A 17,242-nucleotide genomic window follows, 5' to 3' on the forward strand; every position below is an offset into this window, starting at 1 on the left:
GCAGAGGCTTGCGCGCACACGCGGATCAAAAGGTGGAGGCGCGCATGTTGCGCAATTATAAATGCAAGGCGGGAGGTCTGGACTCTGTGCAGTTTCCCATACCGTCTCTTTTATTCCACCTGATCAATTCCTACGCCGGGCCGTCTCCCCCCCACCCCCTTGCCGAAGCGGATCGATAGGAGAGAATGACCTTTAAATCAAATTGCTGCCGGAGTCGACTGAATGTACGCGGATAGCATCAAAGGGTTAATGCAAGCCCGCCTGCCTCTGTGCAAAAACAAAAAAACAAAAAAAAAAAAAACACGCACACACCTTCTCATCCCATGCAGGCAAATATACACAAAGGAGACGAGATAAGAATAATTCAATCTGGGTTTGTGTGGCGTGTAAGGAGAAAACAAAACAAAACAATCACGACCTTTGACCCGGCACAGTCCAAAGAGAATGCATCAAATTCAGTCAATTCAATTAAGGATAATTGCAATATTGTTTTTTTTTTTTTTTTTTAGATGGTAAACACGCCGAATTGTTCACTTATATTTGTTTAATCTTATCATGGCGTGTAAAAACATATATGTGCTATTTGTTTTTAAACTGAGTGGCAGCAAGAGAAAAAACCGCATAGAAATATATATGATTTGGTGAACAATTAAAAATAATATAAATGTGAGCTCGGCAATTAAGATGAAAATTCTGATGTTTTTTTTGTAGCCGAATTGTTCATTTGGCTTAAAGAATTGAATGCAACGTGAGAAAATGATGTGTTTTTGAAGAAAGTGAGTAGTTTGGCGAATGCAAGCGAAAAAACGCATATATATTTAATCAGGTTTGGCGTTAATTTACGCACTCAATTAATAATAGAAAAATTATAACATCCACATTGTTTAAGTACACCTCAGTATTACATCAATTACCATCCATTTTTTACCGCTTATTCCCTTTTGGGGTCGCTGGCGCCTATCTCAGCTACAATCGGGCGGAAGGCGGGGTACACCCTGGACAAGTCGTGATCAACATATTGAACGTTTTTTTTTAATCATTGTTAAAGGCAGATTTTAGTGGGGTGGGTTATCTTTTAAAACTGTATTAAAACTCCCGTGTGTGTGTGTGTGTGTGTGTTGACTGCTTATCTGGCACACCGACAGGCCATCGGTTATTAAAAGGGCCGATAATGGCTTGCTTAATAGAAGACGAGGATCCAATCCAATTGAGCAGTGCCAGGTTTCTAAAAGGCAATTTAATCTGGTGTTACGTGTGGAAATCTATGAACAAAGATCCACTTGTAGAGGGTTTCCTCACGTTTTTAACCAGTTTTTTTTTTTTTTTTACCAAATAGACTCAGAATTAAAAAACAAGTATTTAGGGGTTATTTTCTTCTGTCAAAATCGATATAAAACGAAAAATAAAACAGCATCATTGTTGTTGTTTTTTTTTTCTAAGACAAATATGACCCAAGAAGCGATCAACAAAAGGAGCAAAACGGGTGTGAAATCAATTCACGCGTGGATCAATACCGTTGGCGCAACACACTCAGAATTACATGTTATTAAAATATCATAATAACGAAGCTGTGATTTGTCCCCCCCCCAACCCCACTCCTCCTCCAATGATCATGTATTATTATTTTTAAGCCTCGCAAATGGGTGCGCGCGCGCGTGCACGAGACACGTTGTTAAATTAATCAATCCGAATGTATTAATTCCACACGTTATCATTGCCGTTCATATCGACATGCCGATAAAGTTAAAGTGATCCGGGTCTTCTGCAAAATAAAATGCCCAACATTATGGTTTGCGAGAAATCACAATGACGCAGAAATGCTAAATTGTCGTAATAAAAAAGATGATATATTTGCACGGTTTGCTATGCGAAATAAAATGAATAAATATTTTTTCATTGCAGGTTTGGTGCGTAATTTATGTGGGCCACAAAAGGAGCACATGACTGATTTATTGGAGTGAAAATACAAGGGAAATTTGTATCAGATGCATTTATTATTATTATTATCTAAAACAAACAAACAAAAAAATTATATTTTTTGTTGTTTTTTGTTTTAGTACAAACTGTTTTTTTTAAATAAACATAAATAAATATATATATATTTTTGTTTGTTTTTGTGTTGTTTTTTAAAATAATAATAATAATAATAATAATAATAAATGCATCTGACTATACAAATTTCCCTTGTATTTTCAAGTGCTTAGAAAGATTTAGTATTTAAAAGACAACAATATTTTACCCACACATTTATGGACAAGTAAAAAGGTCAAAACAGCACAATGTAAGCACAATGGACCGCAACTGTTTATCACGCATAAGTGCTTTAAGAAATTAGGGGATGGAATCAATGTTTAATCTCGCGCAAGATGGAAAGGAACGCCTCATAGCCTGCAATTAAAGCGGCAATAATGATAATAATAATGATGATCATCACCTCCATCTGCACTGTGCCTCTTAAAAAGTCTCTCAACGGCCGAGTGCATTTAATTACTATAGACCTGCACTGATTGTGTACCACTCATTAGTGCATGCGGCGTTCTTTTGCTTGTCTATAGGCTAATAAAGCAGAGAGAAACGTTAAAAAACTGACATTTTATGATGTGCACCAAATGCAAAGAGATAATATTATTTCATAGAAGTACCAAATACTGATTGATGATGAGCAATTTTGCACCAGTGCCCATGGTGGGTTGCAAAAAAAAAAAAGAAAAAAAAAAGGAGGAGTAAAAAAGTCCACATATATACGTGGGAAGCTCTAATAGGAGGCTGCAGGTGGATGTTATTGGAGATACAAGTTGGAGAAATGCCTTGCAGGAAGCAAAGCAACAAATTGTGTCCCTTTATCAGTGCATTAACGCCAATTCGCACTCATTACATGAAGGCGCTATTGAGCTGGCCCAGCTTTGGCCTGCAGCCTGCGAGACACACACACACACACACTTGTATTTCTTACCTTCTTGAGACCTCCGAAAAATGCCTACCTCTTTACGACCACCCTTTCTAGATATATGAAGATTTGTGTTTACATCATTAATAATATACACAAACTATGCAAATATAAAAAATGTAAGCTTTTAGTTATTTTTAAAAACAATTTTTGGTAATTGGTTTTTAATCATCATTATTTATTTGAAGTTATTACAATATGTCTCTATATAAATATTTATTTTTTTCTACTAATTTTGGCCAAAGGGGGCACATTTAAATGTCTTACACACACACTTGTTATTTCATATGTTAACCGGAGGGAGAGCACTTTTAAAACCGACACACGTCAATTTGAAAAAATACTTCTCTTTTGGGACCACCTTAATTGAGATAGATTTCACCACCAGGGGTGCAAATGAGACACTCTCTATGAGATGTAATGATTTTCCGTATTGGGACCACGTTTTCGGTCCCAGCTTGTTCACCGGTCCTCATATGGACGGTACTTTTCCTTGTTGATGTCTCAAGAAGGGTAGACATACAGGTGACACACACGCACACACTTGTATTTCTTACCTTCTTGAGACCTCCAAGAAATGCCAACCTCTTAAGGACCACCCTTTCTAGATATATAAAGATTAATAATATATACAAACTATGCAAATATAAAAAAGGTAAGCTTTTAGTTAATATTTTTTAATTGTTTTTTAATCTTCATTATTCATCTGAAGTTATTACAATTTGTCTCATTATACACATTTTTTTTTTGTATTAATTTTGGCCAAAGGGGGCGCATTTAAAGGTCTTACACACACTTGTTATTTCATATGTTGACCAGAGGGGAACACTTTTAAAACAGACAAAAAAATAAAAAAAGTCTTCCCTTTTGGGACCGCCTTAATTTTGATAGATTTCACCACCAGGGGTGCAAATGAGACATTTTCGATTAGATGCAACGGTTTCGGTTTTGGGTCCACGTTTTCGGTCTAGCTGGTTAACCGGTCCTCATATGGAAGGTACTTCTCCATGATGTCTCAAGAAGGGTTCACACACGCACACATGTATTTCTTACCTTCTTGAGACCTCCGAAAAATGCCTACCTCTTGAGGACCACCTTTTCTAGATTTATGAAGATTTGTATTTTTACAACATGAATAATACATACATACTATGCAAATATAAAAAAGCTTGTTCTGAAAAAATACTTGGAATATCATAAGAAAAACTTTGAATTTTGTTAGTATTATAATAAGTCGTAATTTTACCCAACGCAAGTAAAAATTTTACAAGAAAAACTGAACATTATTGCGGTATTATGATAAAAGTGGGAATTTTACTCGAGAAGAGTTGCAGTTTTCCAAGAAAAAACTGAAAAGAGTCATAATTTTACTCGACGAAAGTCACAATTTTATAAGAAAACTTAAACATGTTGCCAATATAATACATTTTTACTCCACATGATTTTGACAGAGGTCATAATTTCACACAAAAAAGGGACAAACGGTAGAAAAATGGACAGATGGATGTCGTTATTTTACAAGAACAAAAACGTTGGCAATATTGTGAAAAAAGTCAGAATTTTGTATGACAAATGTCACCACACACACACACACACACATTCTTGTATTTCTTACCTTCTTGAGACCTCTGAAAAATGTCTACCTCTTGAGGACCACCCATTCTAAATATATAAAGATTTGTATTTACAACTTTAATACACACTATGCACAAATATAAAGGGTAAGCTTTTAGTTCTTTTGTTGAAATTTTTGTTTGTAATTGGTTTTTAATCTTTATTATTCACTTCAAGTTGTTACAGTCTCTCTCTCTCTCTCTCTACACACGCACTTGTTTTTACTTACCGTATTTCCTTGAATTGCCGCCGAGGCGCTAATTAATTTAAAACATCTTACTCCTGTGCTTACCAAAAGGCATGCGGTAAAAGTAAGCATGCGCTAATTATTTTAAAATCTCTTCTCACTCCGGCACTTACCAAAGGTATGCAGTAAAAATTTGGGTGTGATGTAAGCTTGGACCTTAAATCCTACTGAATAGCTCTTAATCTTCTTCCCTTTATGCGATTTCAAGTTACCGGTATTGAAATCAGCCTCCTCCATTTTGAAAATGATGACAGGGAAAGTGTCACTCGTGACATTACGAGTTTGACCAGGCGGTAATACTAAGCATGCGCTAATTATTTTGGGAAGCGAGTTTGACCCGGCAGTAAATCAAGGTAGAAGCATACTATATGCCCTGTGGCAATTCAAGGAAATACGGTATGTTGGCCAGAGGGGGAGCACTTCAAATTTTTTACACACACTAGTTATTTCATATGTTGACAGGAGGAGATAACTTTTATAACAGACACGGTCAATTTGAAAAATACTTCCTTTTTTGGGCCACCCCCTCACTTAGATAAATACATTCTCTATTAAAGGGGTAGGGAACCTATGGCTCGGGAGCCAGACGTGGCTCTTTTGATGACTGCACCTGGCTCTCGGATAAATCTGAGCTGACATTGCTTAACACGATAAGTAATGAATAATTCCCCTTGTAATCACAGTGTTAAAGATAACGTTCAAAATATAAAACATTCTCATGCTTTTTTTATATTCAAGAAGTTGCGTTAATGGTAAGAAGTTATTTATTTATTATTGGTTAGTGTGGGGCTTGCCCTCCTGGAGGTTCTTCAGACCACCAAGCACCGACATGGGAGCCTGTTTCAGGGTTACAATATTTTGTATTTTTCAATATGTCTCTCAGTTGCTTTCCAGCAATTTTCTTTTTCTCTTTTGTTCTCGCTCGCGCTCTGGCTCCAGCTCCAACCCCGTCTCTCCTCCTGGCTGCTGCTTATAACAGAGCGACAGGTGATATAGATAACAAAGCGCAGGTGGGCCATCCACGCACCTGTCGCTGATTTCGAGGCCGGTCCTGCCACACCCTGTTTCGCTGCGGGCCCGCAGGCCACGCCCCCTCTACAGTTAGCTTCAGAATAACAAGTTATTACAAACAATAACAGACCTATTATACTCTAGAAATGTTGGTCTTAGTTAAAAATGCATGCTTTTAGTTGTGTTCGGTGTTAAAACAAATATTATATGGCTCTTACGGAAATACATTTTAAAATATTTGGCTTTTTGGCTCTCTGACAAAAAGGTTCCTGACCCCTGCTCTATTAGATGCAATGGTTTTTCCGTATGGGGACAAGGATTTCGGTCCTAACTTGTTCATATGGACGGTACTTTTCTTTGTTGATGTCTCAAGAATGGTAGAAATACAAGAACGCACACACACACACACACACACGCACACACACACACACACACACACACACACACACACACACACTTATGCATCCTCCCTCCATCATGAATCTCTACCTTCCTCTTCCTCCCCTCCTCCGGGCCATAATTAATTGGACGAAGTGAATTTCACACACGAATTATTCACGAATCCATCGATCGATTATTGAACAGCCATGGCGCCTTTTCCCCTCAACCGCGCTTGCAGAGGAAAACTTAATTTATCATAAGCAATATTATTAATATTAAGGGGATCATTTGGAGCGACTCCTGCTTCTTATCAGAGGATAAATGTATTCTGCCAACACGGCGCCTGAGGGATAAGTCCCAGCCTCTGACAAGTCCCTCCAGGCCGCGCAGCAGCGGGGGTTCAGTGGAAACAAGCGCCGAAATGCGCGCTCTCTCGCCCGGCTGCTTTCTTTGTGCATGTCCGCCTCTCCGCGCGGTGCCTACTGGAGCTCTAAAAGCTGCAATGATTGATTTTTTTTTCCCTTTTCTGCACCGAGCTTGGTTCAGTAATCAGGGCCCCCTTCCTCACCGATCGATCGATATTGATTAGTAAATCCAGCGCCTGTAGCAAAGGCAGCTCACTGTGCAGGCGCCCCGCGTTCAGCAAGGGGAAGGTCGGAGCGGCAGCGGCACCTGGTGGTAGAAACGGGCTATAGCACGCAGTCGAACATGACGCTACCCACGCACTATGTTGCCAAAAAGTATTTGGCCACCCATCCAAATGATCAGAATGAGGTTTCCTAATCACTTGCGTATAAAATGAAGCACTTAGGCATGCAAACTGTTTCTACAAACATTTGTGAAAGAATGGGCCGCTCTCAGGATCTCAGTGATTTCCAGCGTGGAACCGTCATAGGATGCCACCTGTGCAACAAAGCCAGTCGTGAAATATCCTTGCTCCTAAATATTCCAAAGTCAACTGCTGGCTTTATTATAAGAACATGGAAGACTTTGGGAACAACAGCAACTCAGCCACCAAGTGGTAGGCCACGTAAACTGACAGCGAGAAGTCAGCGGATGCCGAAGCGCACAGTGCAACGATGTCGACTTTCTGCACGGTCATTTTGCTACAGAGCTTCAAACTTCATGTGACCTTCCAGTTAGCCCACGCACAGTACGCAGAGAGCTTCATGGAATGGGTTTCCATGGCCGAGCAGCTGCATCTAAGCCAATGCAAGGCGTGGGATGCAGTGGTGAAAAGCAAGTAGCTACTGGACTCTATAGCAGTGGAGACGCCTTCTCTGGAGTGATGAATCGCGCCTTTCCATCTGGCAATCTGATGGACGAGTCTGGGTTTGGAGGTTGCAAGGAAAACATTACATTTGAGACTGCATTGTGAAATTTGGTGGAGGAGTAATTATGGTGTGGGGTTGTTTTTCCAGGAGTTGGGCTTGGCCCCTTTGTTCCAGTGATAAGAACTTTAAATGCTCCAGGATACCATAACATCTTGGACAATTCCATTCTCCCAAACTTTTGGGAGTATAGTTTAGAGCGGGCCCCTTCATCTTCCAACATGAATGTGCATCAGTGCACAAAGCAAGGTCCATAAAGACATGGATGACAGAGTCTGCTGTGGATGAACTTGACTGGCCTGCACAGAGTCCTGACATGAACCCGATAGAACAGTGGCCCGATTGGTACCGGGCCGTGGCCCGATTGGTACCGGGCCGTGACCCCATTAGTACCGGGCCGCAGAAGAATTTTTTATTTAAAAAAAAAAAAAAAAAAATATATATATATATATATATATATATATATAGATATATATATATATATATTTTAATTAGATCAACATAAAAAACACAATATACACTTACAATTAGTGCACCAACCACAAAAACGTCCCTTTTTCATGACACAAAAAAAAAAAAAATGTTTTCACATTCTTATTATGGGGTATTGTCTGTGGAATTTTGAGGACAACAATTAATTGATTCCATTTTAGAATAAGGCTGTATAACATTACAAAATGTGGAAAAAGTATAGCGCTGCGAATACTTTCCGGATGAACTGTAGATCTACGGGCATAAATTTAAATAAAAAACAGACGTATAACAAGACCGTAGACAGAGAGGTTATGCAGTGATGAAAGCAAAGAAAAAATAGGGAAGAAAAAGGAACAACAAGTGTTAAAAAAATAATACAAACTACGAATAAAAGAAAAAGATTAGAGGCAAACTAAAAGGTACCGTATTTTTCGTACTATAAGTCGCGTTTTTTTTTTGTGGTTTGGCCAGGGGTTAGACTTGGCCAAACTATTAAAAAAAAAAAATAATAATAATATATATATATATATATATATTTTGGGTTTGGCCGGGTCTCACCCCCCCGATGGACTGTGGAGAAGACTGCGACTTATAGTCCGAAAAATAGGGTAAGTAAAAACCGAGAAAAAGGTACAATTTAGAAGTAAAGGCATGCATACAGCAAAAACAACTTTGCTTGAGACTGTTTTGATTGGCATACATGCTCTCAAACAACTACATTTTTGATTCCGATTAATCACATTTGTTATTTTGGAGTAATCAGGATTAACCACTCCAAGTGCCACCATAATGAGCAACATTAAAACTACGCTACTACAGTAGCGTAATTGGCCTAAATATTCATTAAAAACAAGACAAAATTTTTATTTACACCTATGTTCAATATTTTTGGCCACTGTAAAATTACAGTCCGAACAGTAACACTGTGTTTGAATATTAAGTGATTCTTCTTGACGCGTATACAGTTGGCTAATCACTACAATAGATTTACTTTCTCCGCTACATTTATTCCTATGTAAATTGTGCAAGTGTAGTTTCATTTATTACTCACCTTGGGAGAAACCACTGCAGTCTGGAATGAGACGAGGTCTTGTAGTGGTCATTTTGAGGCTGTTTTAGAGAAATAAAAACAAAAAAAGTGAGGAAAAACATAGAAAAGGAAATATTTGTAATATGGACGGTTGAAAGCAGTCCAACTATATCTAAATATGGCCCGTGGAAGCCTGAAATGATGTGTGGATAAAGCGGACAGAGTTACGCTGTCTTTAAGTTGTAGTCGAGTGGTTATTAGTTTTTTTGGTGACTCCTAGTGGCCACTAATATACATGATGCAGTAAGTTAATGATGGATATAACTTTATTGTAAATCCCCTTAAAAAGTACAACAAAATTACATCAACTGTTTTTAACTTTTTAACTAACACATTTTATTAGGGTAATTTGTATTCGCTTTTTCAATGAGTATTTTACTTCTGTTTTAAATGTTATTTTTTAGTCTGTTCTCTGCCTCTATTTCTTTGTGGTATACAGCCCTTTGTTCTTCAACTGTGGTTGTTTTTAAAGGACTTCATAAAAAAAAAAGTTTGTGTTTTATGGTATCATATTTTTAATACAAATTGTCCGAGATCAGGCATACAGTGGGGGGACGGGAGGGGTGAGGGACTTAGTTTGAGACCAGGAAAAAACCTTGAACAAAGCACCTAGCACATATATAGTACAGGGCAAACGTTTGGACACACCTTTTAATTCAATGCTTTTTCTTTATTTTCATGACTAGACGGAGAGGTTATGCAGTGATGAAAGCAAATGAAAAATAGGGAAGAAAAAGGAACAAGAAGTGTTAAAAAAAATAATAATACAAACTACGAATAAAAGAAAAAGATTAGAGGCAAACTAAAAGGTCCCGTATTTTTCGTACTATAAGTCACGTTTTTTTTTGTAGTTTGGCCAGGGGTGAGACTTGGCCAAACTATTAAAAAAAATATATATATATATATATATTTTTTTTTGGGTTTAGCCTGGTCTCACCCCCCCGATGGACTGTGGAGAAGACTGCGACTTATAGTCCGAAACATAGGGTAAGTAAAAACCGAGAAAAAGGTACAATTTAGAAGTAAAGGCATGCATACAGCAAAAACAACTTTGCTTGAGACTCTTGCTTTATAAAAAAAGTTGGTGTTTTATGGTATCGTATTTTTAATACAAATTGTCCGAGATCAGGCATACAGTGGGGGGACGGGAGGGGTGAGGGACTTAGTTTGAGACCAGGAAAAAACCTTGAACAAAGCACCTAGCACATATATAGTACAGGGCAAACGTTTGGACACACCTTTTAATTCAATGCTTTTTCTTTATTTTCATGACTGGACGGAGAGGTTATGCAGTGATGAAAGCAAAGAAAAAATAGGGAAGAAAAAGGAACAAGAAGTGATAAAAAAAATAACAATACAAACTACGAACAAAAGAAAAAGATTAGAGGCAAACTAAAAGGTCCCGTATTTTTCGTACTATAAGTCGCGTTTTTTTTGTAGTTTGGCCAGGGGTGAGACTTGGCCAAACTATTAAAAAAATATACATATATATATTTTTTTGGGTTTGGCCGGGTCTCACCCCTCCGATGGACTGTGGAGAAGACTGCGACTTATAGTCCGAAACATAGGGTAAGTAAAAATCGAGAAAAAAGGTACAATTTAGAAGTAAAGGCATGCATACAGCAAAAAAAACTTTGCTTGAGACTGTTGCTTCATAAAAAAAGTTGGTGTTTTATGGTATCATATTTTTAATACAAATTGTCCGAGATCAGGCATACAGTGGGGAGACGGGAGGGGTGAGGGACTTAGTTTGAGACCAGGAAAAAACCTTGAACAAAAGCACCTAGCACATATATAGTACAGGGCAAACGTTTGGACACCTTTTAATTCAATGCTTTTTCTTTATTTTCATGACTATTTACATTGTAGATTGTCCTTGAAGGCACACTCTTGGCATTCTCTTGATGAACTTCAAGAGGTACCTGAAATGGTTTATTTCAGAGGTGTGCTTGAAGCTCATCGAGAGAATGCCAAGAGTGTGCAAAGCAGTAATCGGAGCAATGGGTGGCTATTTTGAAGAAACAAAATATAAAAACACGTTTTCAGTTATTTCACCTTTTTTGTTAAGTACATAACTCCACATGTGTTCATTCACCACTTTGATGCCTTCAGTGACAATTTAGAATGTAAATAAAGAAAACCTATTGAATAAGGAAAAGGTGTGTTCAAACTTTTTGCTTGTACTGTACATATTATGACATACAACTTACAACCCAGGACTTGCAACAAGGGGTTAGGGGGCGGACACGTTTGTTACTGGATGCTCTCTACCTTGAATACTTTGTAACTGTAAGGAAAATATATTTAATACCTGTTTATATCGACACGTGGTGTCTTGGACTGAAATATTATTCAAATAAGGACACTTATAGCTTGTGTGCTATTGTGTCCTTAGCTGTTGTGTAGCTGCGAGATAACCTTTAGTCTTCCATGTTTTTTTTTTTGTAAATGACTTTCAAAAAAAACAAGAAAAGAGTGTAGTGTGCCTATTTAGAGGACATCTATATGGGAACCGACCGTTCAACTGACTGTTTTCATCGGAGCACTTTTAATGGACATTTAACATGTCTGTCAATATTGTTTGATACTTGTGTTTTTTTATGACTGATATCGGACTAATTTCTCATATCAATATAACATCGGGTCACCCAAACCTAAATTTAAGACACCTTGACTTATGATTTCTAAGCAGTAAAGCATATAAGAAATACATATTTACATGCATACACTGTATGTTTACTGTTATTTGAATGACAAAATGAATCAGTGTCCATCGCATCCATTAAATTTCTGGCTAAAGAAGGCTGAAAAAGTTGACGTGTTTATTTATTTTTAAGTTGGATTTATTCAGGGTAAGGCAACTATGAACATATTTTCATTTGCAAAACGGATCAAGCAAAGAGGCACCGTTTACAGTACATGTTAGAGATGTTTTCATTGAGGGCCACATCACAGTTATTGTTGCCCTCAGGGAGACTTTTTTATCAATGAGTAATATATAAATATAAAAGTTAAAGTTAAAAGTACCACCAATAGTCACACACACACAATTGGTGAAATTACCTTCTGCATTCGACCCATCGCCTTGTTCCACCCCCTGGGAGGTGAGGGGAGCAGTGAGCAGCAGCGGTGGCCGCGCTTGGGAATAATTTGGGTGATTTCACCTATAAGTGTGTATGTATTCGAACGTGACGAGGTTAGAACCAGGTGGGGATTGAACCAGGGACGGCGTGGCGCAGTGGGAGAGTGGCCGTGCGCAACCCGAGGGTCCCTGGCTCAATCCCCACCTAGTACCAACCTCGTCACGTCCGTTGTGTCCTTGAGCAAGACACTTCACCCTTGCTCCTGATGGGTGCTGGTTAGCGCCTTGCATGGCAGCTCCCTCCATCAGTGTGTGAATGTGGAAGTAGTGTCAAAGCGCTTTGAGTACCTTGAAGGTAGAAAAGCGCTATACGAATACAACCCATTTAATTTAATATTATATAGGGAAGTGAATTATATTTATATAGCACTTTTTCTCTAGTGACTCAAAGCGCTTTACATTGTGAAACCCAATATCTAAGTTCCATTTAAACCGGTGTTGGGAGCACTGGGAGCAGGTTGTCAGAGTTATTTGGTGACGAACCCCATGATGCAGAGATGGAGGCAGGCATTGAATGGGAAAACATGGTTTTAATTTAAAATACTACAACTAGAACAAACGAAGGGTACAAACAAAAAGCACGCACGTGGGCGGATATAACAATTTAAGGGCTATGAACGAACAAATCGGAAGCAGGGAACAAAAAACAGTAAGCTACAAACATTTGCCAAATATAGCTTACCGCTACGCTGCAATCACAGGACCAGTACGAATGACAAGTAGAAAATGACATTGAAACGACAATACAATGATCCAGCCCTGACTGGAGGAACAAAGCAGGTAAAATAGGAGCTGGCTGATTGATATCAGGTGTGACCAGATGCCAATCAGCCGCAGCTGAGTGAAAACAGGACACAGGGAGACAGACAGGAAGCCGAACCAAAATAAGAGCACTAGACAGGAACTAAGGACAGGAAATACTAAACACAGAGGAAATAAACAAATGCAGAGGAAAAAACTAAATCGTAGTCAAACTGTCAGAGGAAAGCCTGACACAGGTGGGTAAAGTGTCTTGCCCAAGGACACAACCAACCGAGCTATACCCACACACACACACACACACACACACACACATACATACATATATACATACATACATACATACGTATATATATATATGTATACATACATATATACACATATATATATATATATATATACATACATATATACACATACGTATATATATATATGTATACATACATATATACACATATATATATATACGTATACACACATATATACACATATATATATACATATACACACATATATACACATATATATATATACATATACACACATATATACACATATATATATATACATATACACACATATATACACATATATATATATACATATACACACATATATACACATATATACATATACATATACACACATATATACACATATATATATATACATATACACACACATATATATATACATATACACACATACATATATATATACATATATACATATACACATTATATATATATATACATATACACACATATATATACATATATACATATACACACATATATATACATATATACATATATACATATACACATTATATATACATATACACACATATATACATATACACATTATATATATATATATATATATATATATATATATATATATAGTACAGTAACAATATTTTTTTTACATTTGCTTTAAAAAAATAACATTTTACTTTAAAAATGTCAGCTCGGTCACCAGAATTTTACAGAAAAAGCTGTTTTTTTGTTTTTTTGTTTTTTACAGCATATACAAAAACGATACCACTGTTTTTAGCAGTAAAATTCAAACAGCAAAGCTGCCAGTAAAATCTTGTTTTAATATATATATTTTTATTTTTTTTATGTTTTAGTGTCTTACTGTACATGGCAAAAAACCGCACCAAAGTTGATTTTACGGTAAAAAATTCAGGCGGCGTAATTTAACTGTAAGATTTATTGTTGATTTTACAGCCGACAATTTGATTGATAATTTGTTTTGAATTTTTAAGTCAAGTAGATATTGAGGTACAGTATTTATATTTATTTAAAAAAAATACATTTTGGAATACAATATACAATAATATTTTGATAATCTAGAATTTTAAAATATATGCAACTACATGCAGTACATGACATTTCATGTCAAAAGGGAAACAGCAAATGTATTTAGTAATAAAACATTAAGCATTTTAGTAACGCATATTATTTCCACGCTTTTGCGGGCCACATAAAATAATGCGGTGTGCCAGATTCGGCCCCCGGGCCTTGAGTTTGACACCTGTGTTGCGGTGTGATGATAATCAGTCATTGTCTCTCATTTACCAACAAAAATCATTGCTATAGATCAACTGTATAGAAATGCTCTTAACGTGTTGGGGTAGATGTGCTGGAATACAAATTGTTTACGATAAGCAAACAGTTTTACTGCATGTATATCACAAGAACATATTATTGACATAACGCCACGCTGCCAAAAAAAAAAAAAAAGATTTGTCAAGTGACATCAAGGATGAAGGTTGGTCGCGTTCCCAGTATTTATCGAAATATTGTGCTCCAGATGCCAATCTACACGACAAAGCAAATGGAAACTTGGAAAAGCATGGAGGTTTTCAACTTCTTTGTGTGTGGCTGGGTCAAGGAAATTGTTATTTAGACTCTCTCGGATTAAATATGCATCGTTTTTGCTCGGGTAAGATTGAATTTCGAGATTTAACTTTGCGTCCACAGCCATGTTTGTTGCTCTTGTATGCGCCGTTTATGAGTATGCGTCCTTTTTCCCGTCTTTATCAAAATATAACTATAGATAAATGATAAATGGGTTGTACTTGTATAGCGCTTTTCTACCTTCAAGGTACTCAAAGCGCTTTGACACTACTTCCACATTTACCCATTCACACACTGATGGAGGGAGCTGCCATGCAAGGCGCCAACCAGCACCCATCAGGAGCAAGGGTGAAGTGTCTTGCTCAGGACACAACGGACGTGACGAGGTTGGTTCTAAGTGGGATTTGAACCAGTGACCCTCGGGTTGCGCACAGCCACTCTCCCACTGTGCCACGCCGTCCCTAGATGTAAACATTGTGTATGTGCCTTTGTTAAAAACTTACCTCTTTTAGGTGTTGCTTACATGTGTTTTCTTTTATTTGGACACGCCTAGTTGGTGCTTTTCCAAACACTCGTAGCAAGCGTGTTTAGGAAATACAGGTAATATCAAGATAGTACTTAAATGAGAAATAATAAAGGTTAAAAAGTATATCAAACAAACCTTTAATGAAGTGATCAATGCAAACTCCTGCATTTTTCGACTCTGGTACCTTGCTTGGACTGTAGTGTGAACTGCATGATTCTCTTGCCGTTGTTCCGTAAAATCTTGCACTCTTCCGCGCTTTTTTGATGAACTCTGAAGAAATGTTTATTCTTGTCGCGATTTGAACGATTCGTACAGCCGAAAACAAAACAAGCATTGGTGTGACGGTCTGTCACATTCACGTCGGGTTGCGTTTTCCTGGGGTTGGTGTTTATTTTTTCTGTCTCCTTGAGTGCTGTTTCCGCTCACCTGCTGCTGATTGGCAGCCTGGCCACACCTGGTGTCGATCAGCTGGCTGCTATTAGTTAGTGCTGGAGGATTGTTTGCTGTCTTCTGTCATCCTGTCTCCAATTATGTTGTTGAAGTCACGTTTTCCTGCAACACGCCGGCCATTTCTGCATCTTGGGGTTCACCACCAACAAATCACGACACATAGGGCATTTTTTTTCTTCGAGGAAAGCTAAATGGCGCCTAGTACCCATTAAGAACAGAGCAAGCTTGACCACCACGCATATTTAATGGTTGGGACGAGAGTAAAATCCAAACAATACCAAGGGTGCCCAAAGTGTGGCCTGTGTGCCAAATCTGGCCATCCGAGTCATTCAGTCTTCCCAAATGTGATACATATTCATACTCACCTCTTTGTAGCTCACACAATTATTGATGGCTAACAAGATGCTATCAATCCATAGCCGCACTTACATACACGCAAATCACGCGCTTTGCGTAACAGATTGAGTAAATTGTGAAATATCAATCAGCAAATGACAAGAAGCTTCAAATGAACTTTTATTGCAACTGTATCCTGGCCCTTTCCTGCCCCATCACATATAGAGAATAAGAATAGCAAATTTGCTTCCACATTGTTATAGGGTTGTACGGTATACCCGTGTTAGAATAGTACCGCAATACTAATAAATCCATCCATCCATCCATCTTCTTCCGCTTAGCCGAGGTCGGGTCGCGGGGGCAGCATCCTAAGCAGGGAAGCCCACACTTCCCACTCCCCAGCCACTTCGTCCCAGGGGGATCCCGAGGCCTTCCCAGGCCAGCCGGGAGACATAGTCTTCCCAACGTGTCCTGGGTCTTCCCCGTGGCCTCTTATCAGTTGGACGTGCCCTAAACCCCTCCCTAGGGAGGCGTTCGGGCGGCATCCTGACCAGATGCCCGAACCACCTCATCTGGCTCCTCTTGATGTGGAGGAGCAGCGGCTTTGGCAAAGCTTCTCACCCTATCTCTAAGGGAGAGCCCCGCCACCCGGCGGCGGAAACTCATTTCGGCCCCTTGTACCCGTGATCTTGTCCTTTCGGTCATGACCCAAAGCTCATGACCATAAGTGAGGAAGCCCACACTTCCCACTCCCCAGCCACTTCGTCCCAGGGGGATCCCGAGGCCTTCCCAGGCCAGCCGGGAGACATAGTCTTCCCAACGTGTCCTGGGTCTTCCCCGTGACCTCCTACCGGTTGGACGTGCCCTAAACACCTCCCTAGGGAGGCGTTCGGGTGGCATCCTGACCAGATGCCCGAACCACCTCATCTGGCTCCTCTCGATGTGAAGGAGCAGCGGCTTTACTTTGAGTTCCTCCCGGATGGCAGAGCTTCTCACCCTATCTCTAAGGGAGAGCCCCGCCACACAGCGGAGGAAACTCATTTCGGCCGATTGTACCCGTGATCTTATC

At 38.7% G+C, this 17,242-nt stretch overlaps 1 long non-coding RNA gene across 2 annotated transcripts in view; it reads right to left on the reverse strand.

Annotated features, from left to right (window-relative positions):
- Window positions 1-15,783, reverse strand: part of LOC133543637 (uncharacterized) — a 211,723-nt gene extending 195,940 nt beyond the window's left edge. For both annotated transcript variants that reach the window (XR_009804434.1, XR_009804435.1), the window contains exons 1-2: window positions 15,523-15,783; window positions 9,057-9,115 (exon numbers count right to left, since the gene is read on the reverse strand). This is a non-coding gene — a long non-coding RNA (uncharacterized LOC133543637). The remainder of the gene's footprint in view (window positions 1-9,056; window positions 9,116-15,522) is intronic.
- Window positions 15,784-17,242: the final 1,459 nt, after the last annotated feature.

The sequence above is a fragment of the Nerophis ophidion genome, linkage group LG26 (assembly GCF_033978795.1).
Source record: "Nerophis ophidion isolate RoL-2023_Sa linkage group LG26, RoL_Noph_v1.0, whole genome shotgun sequence".
Classification (NCBI taxonomy): domain Eukaryota; kingdom Metazoa; phylum Chordata; class Actinopteri; order Syngnathiformes; family Syngnathidae; genus Nerophis; species Nerophis ophidion.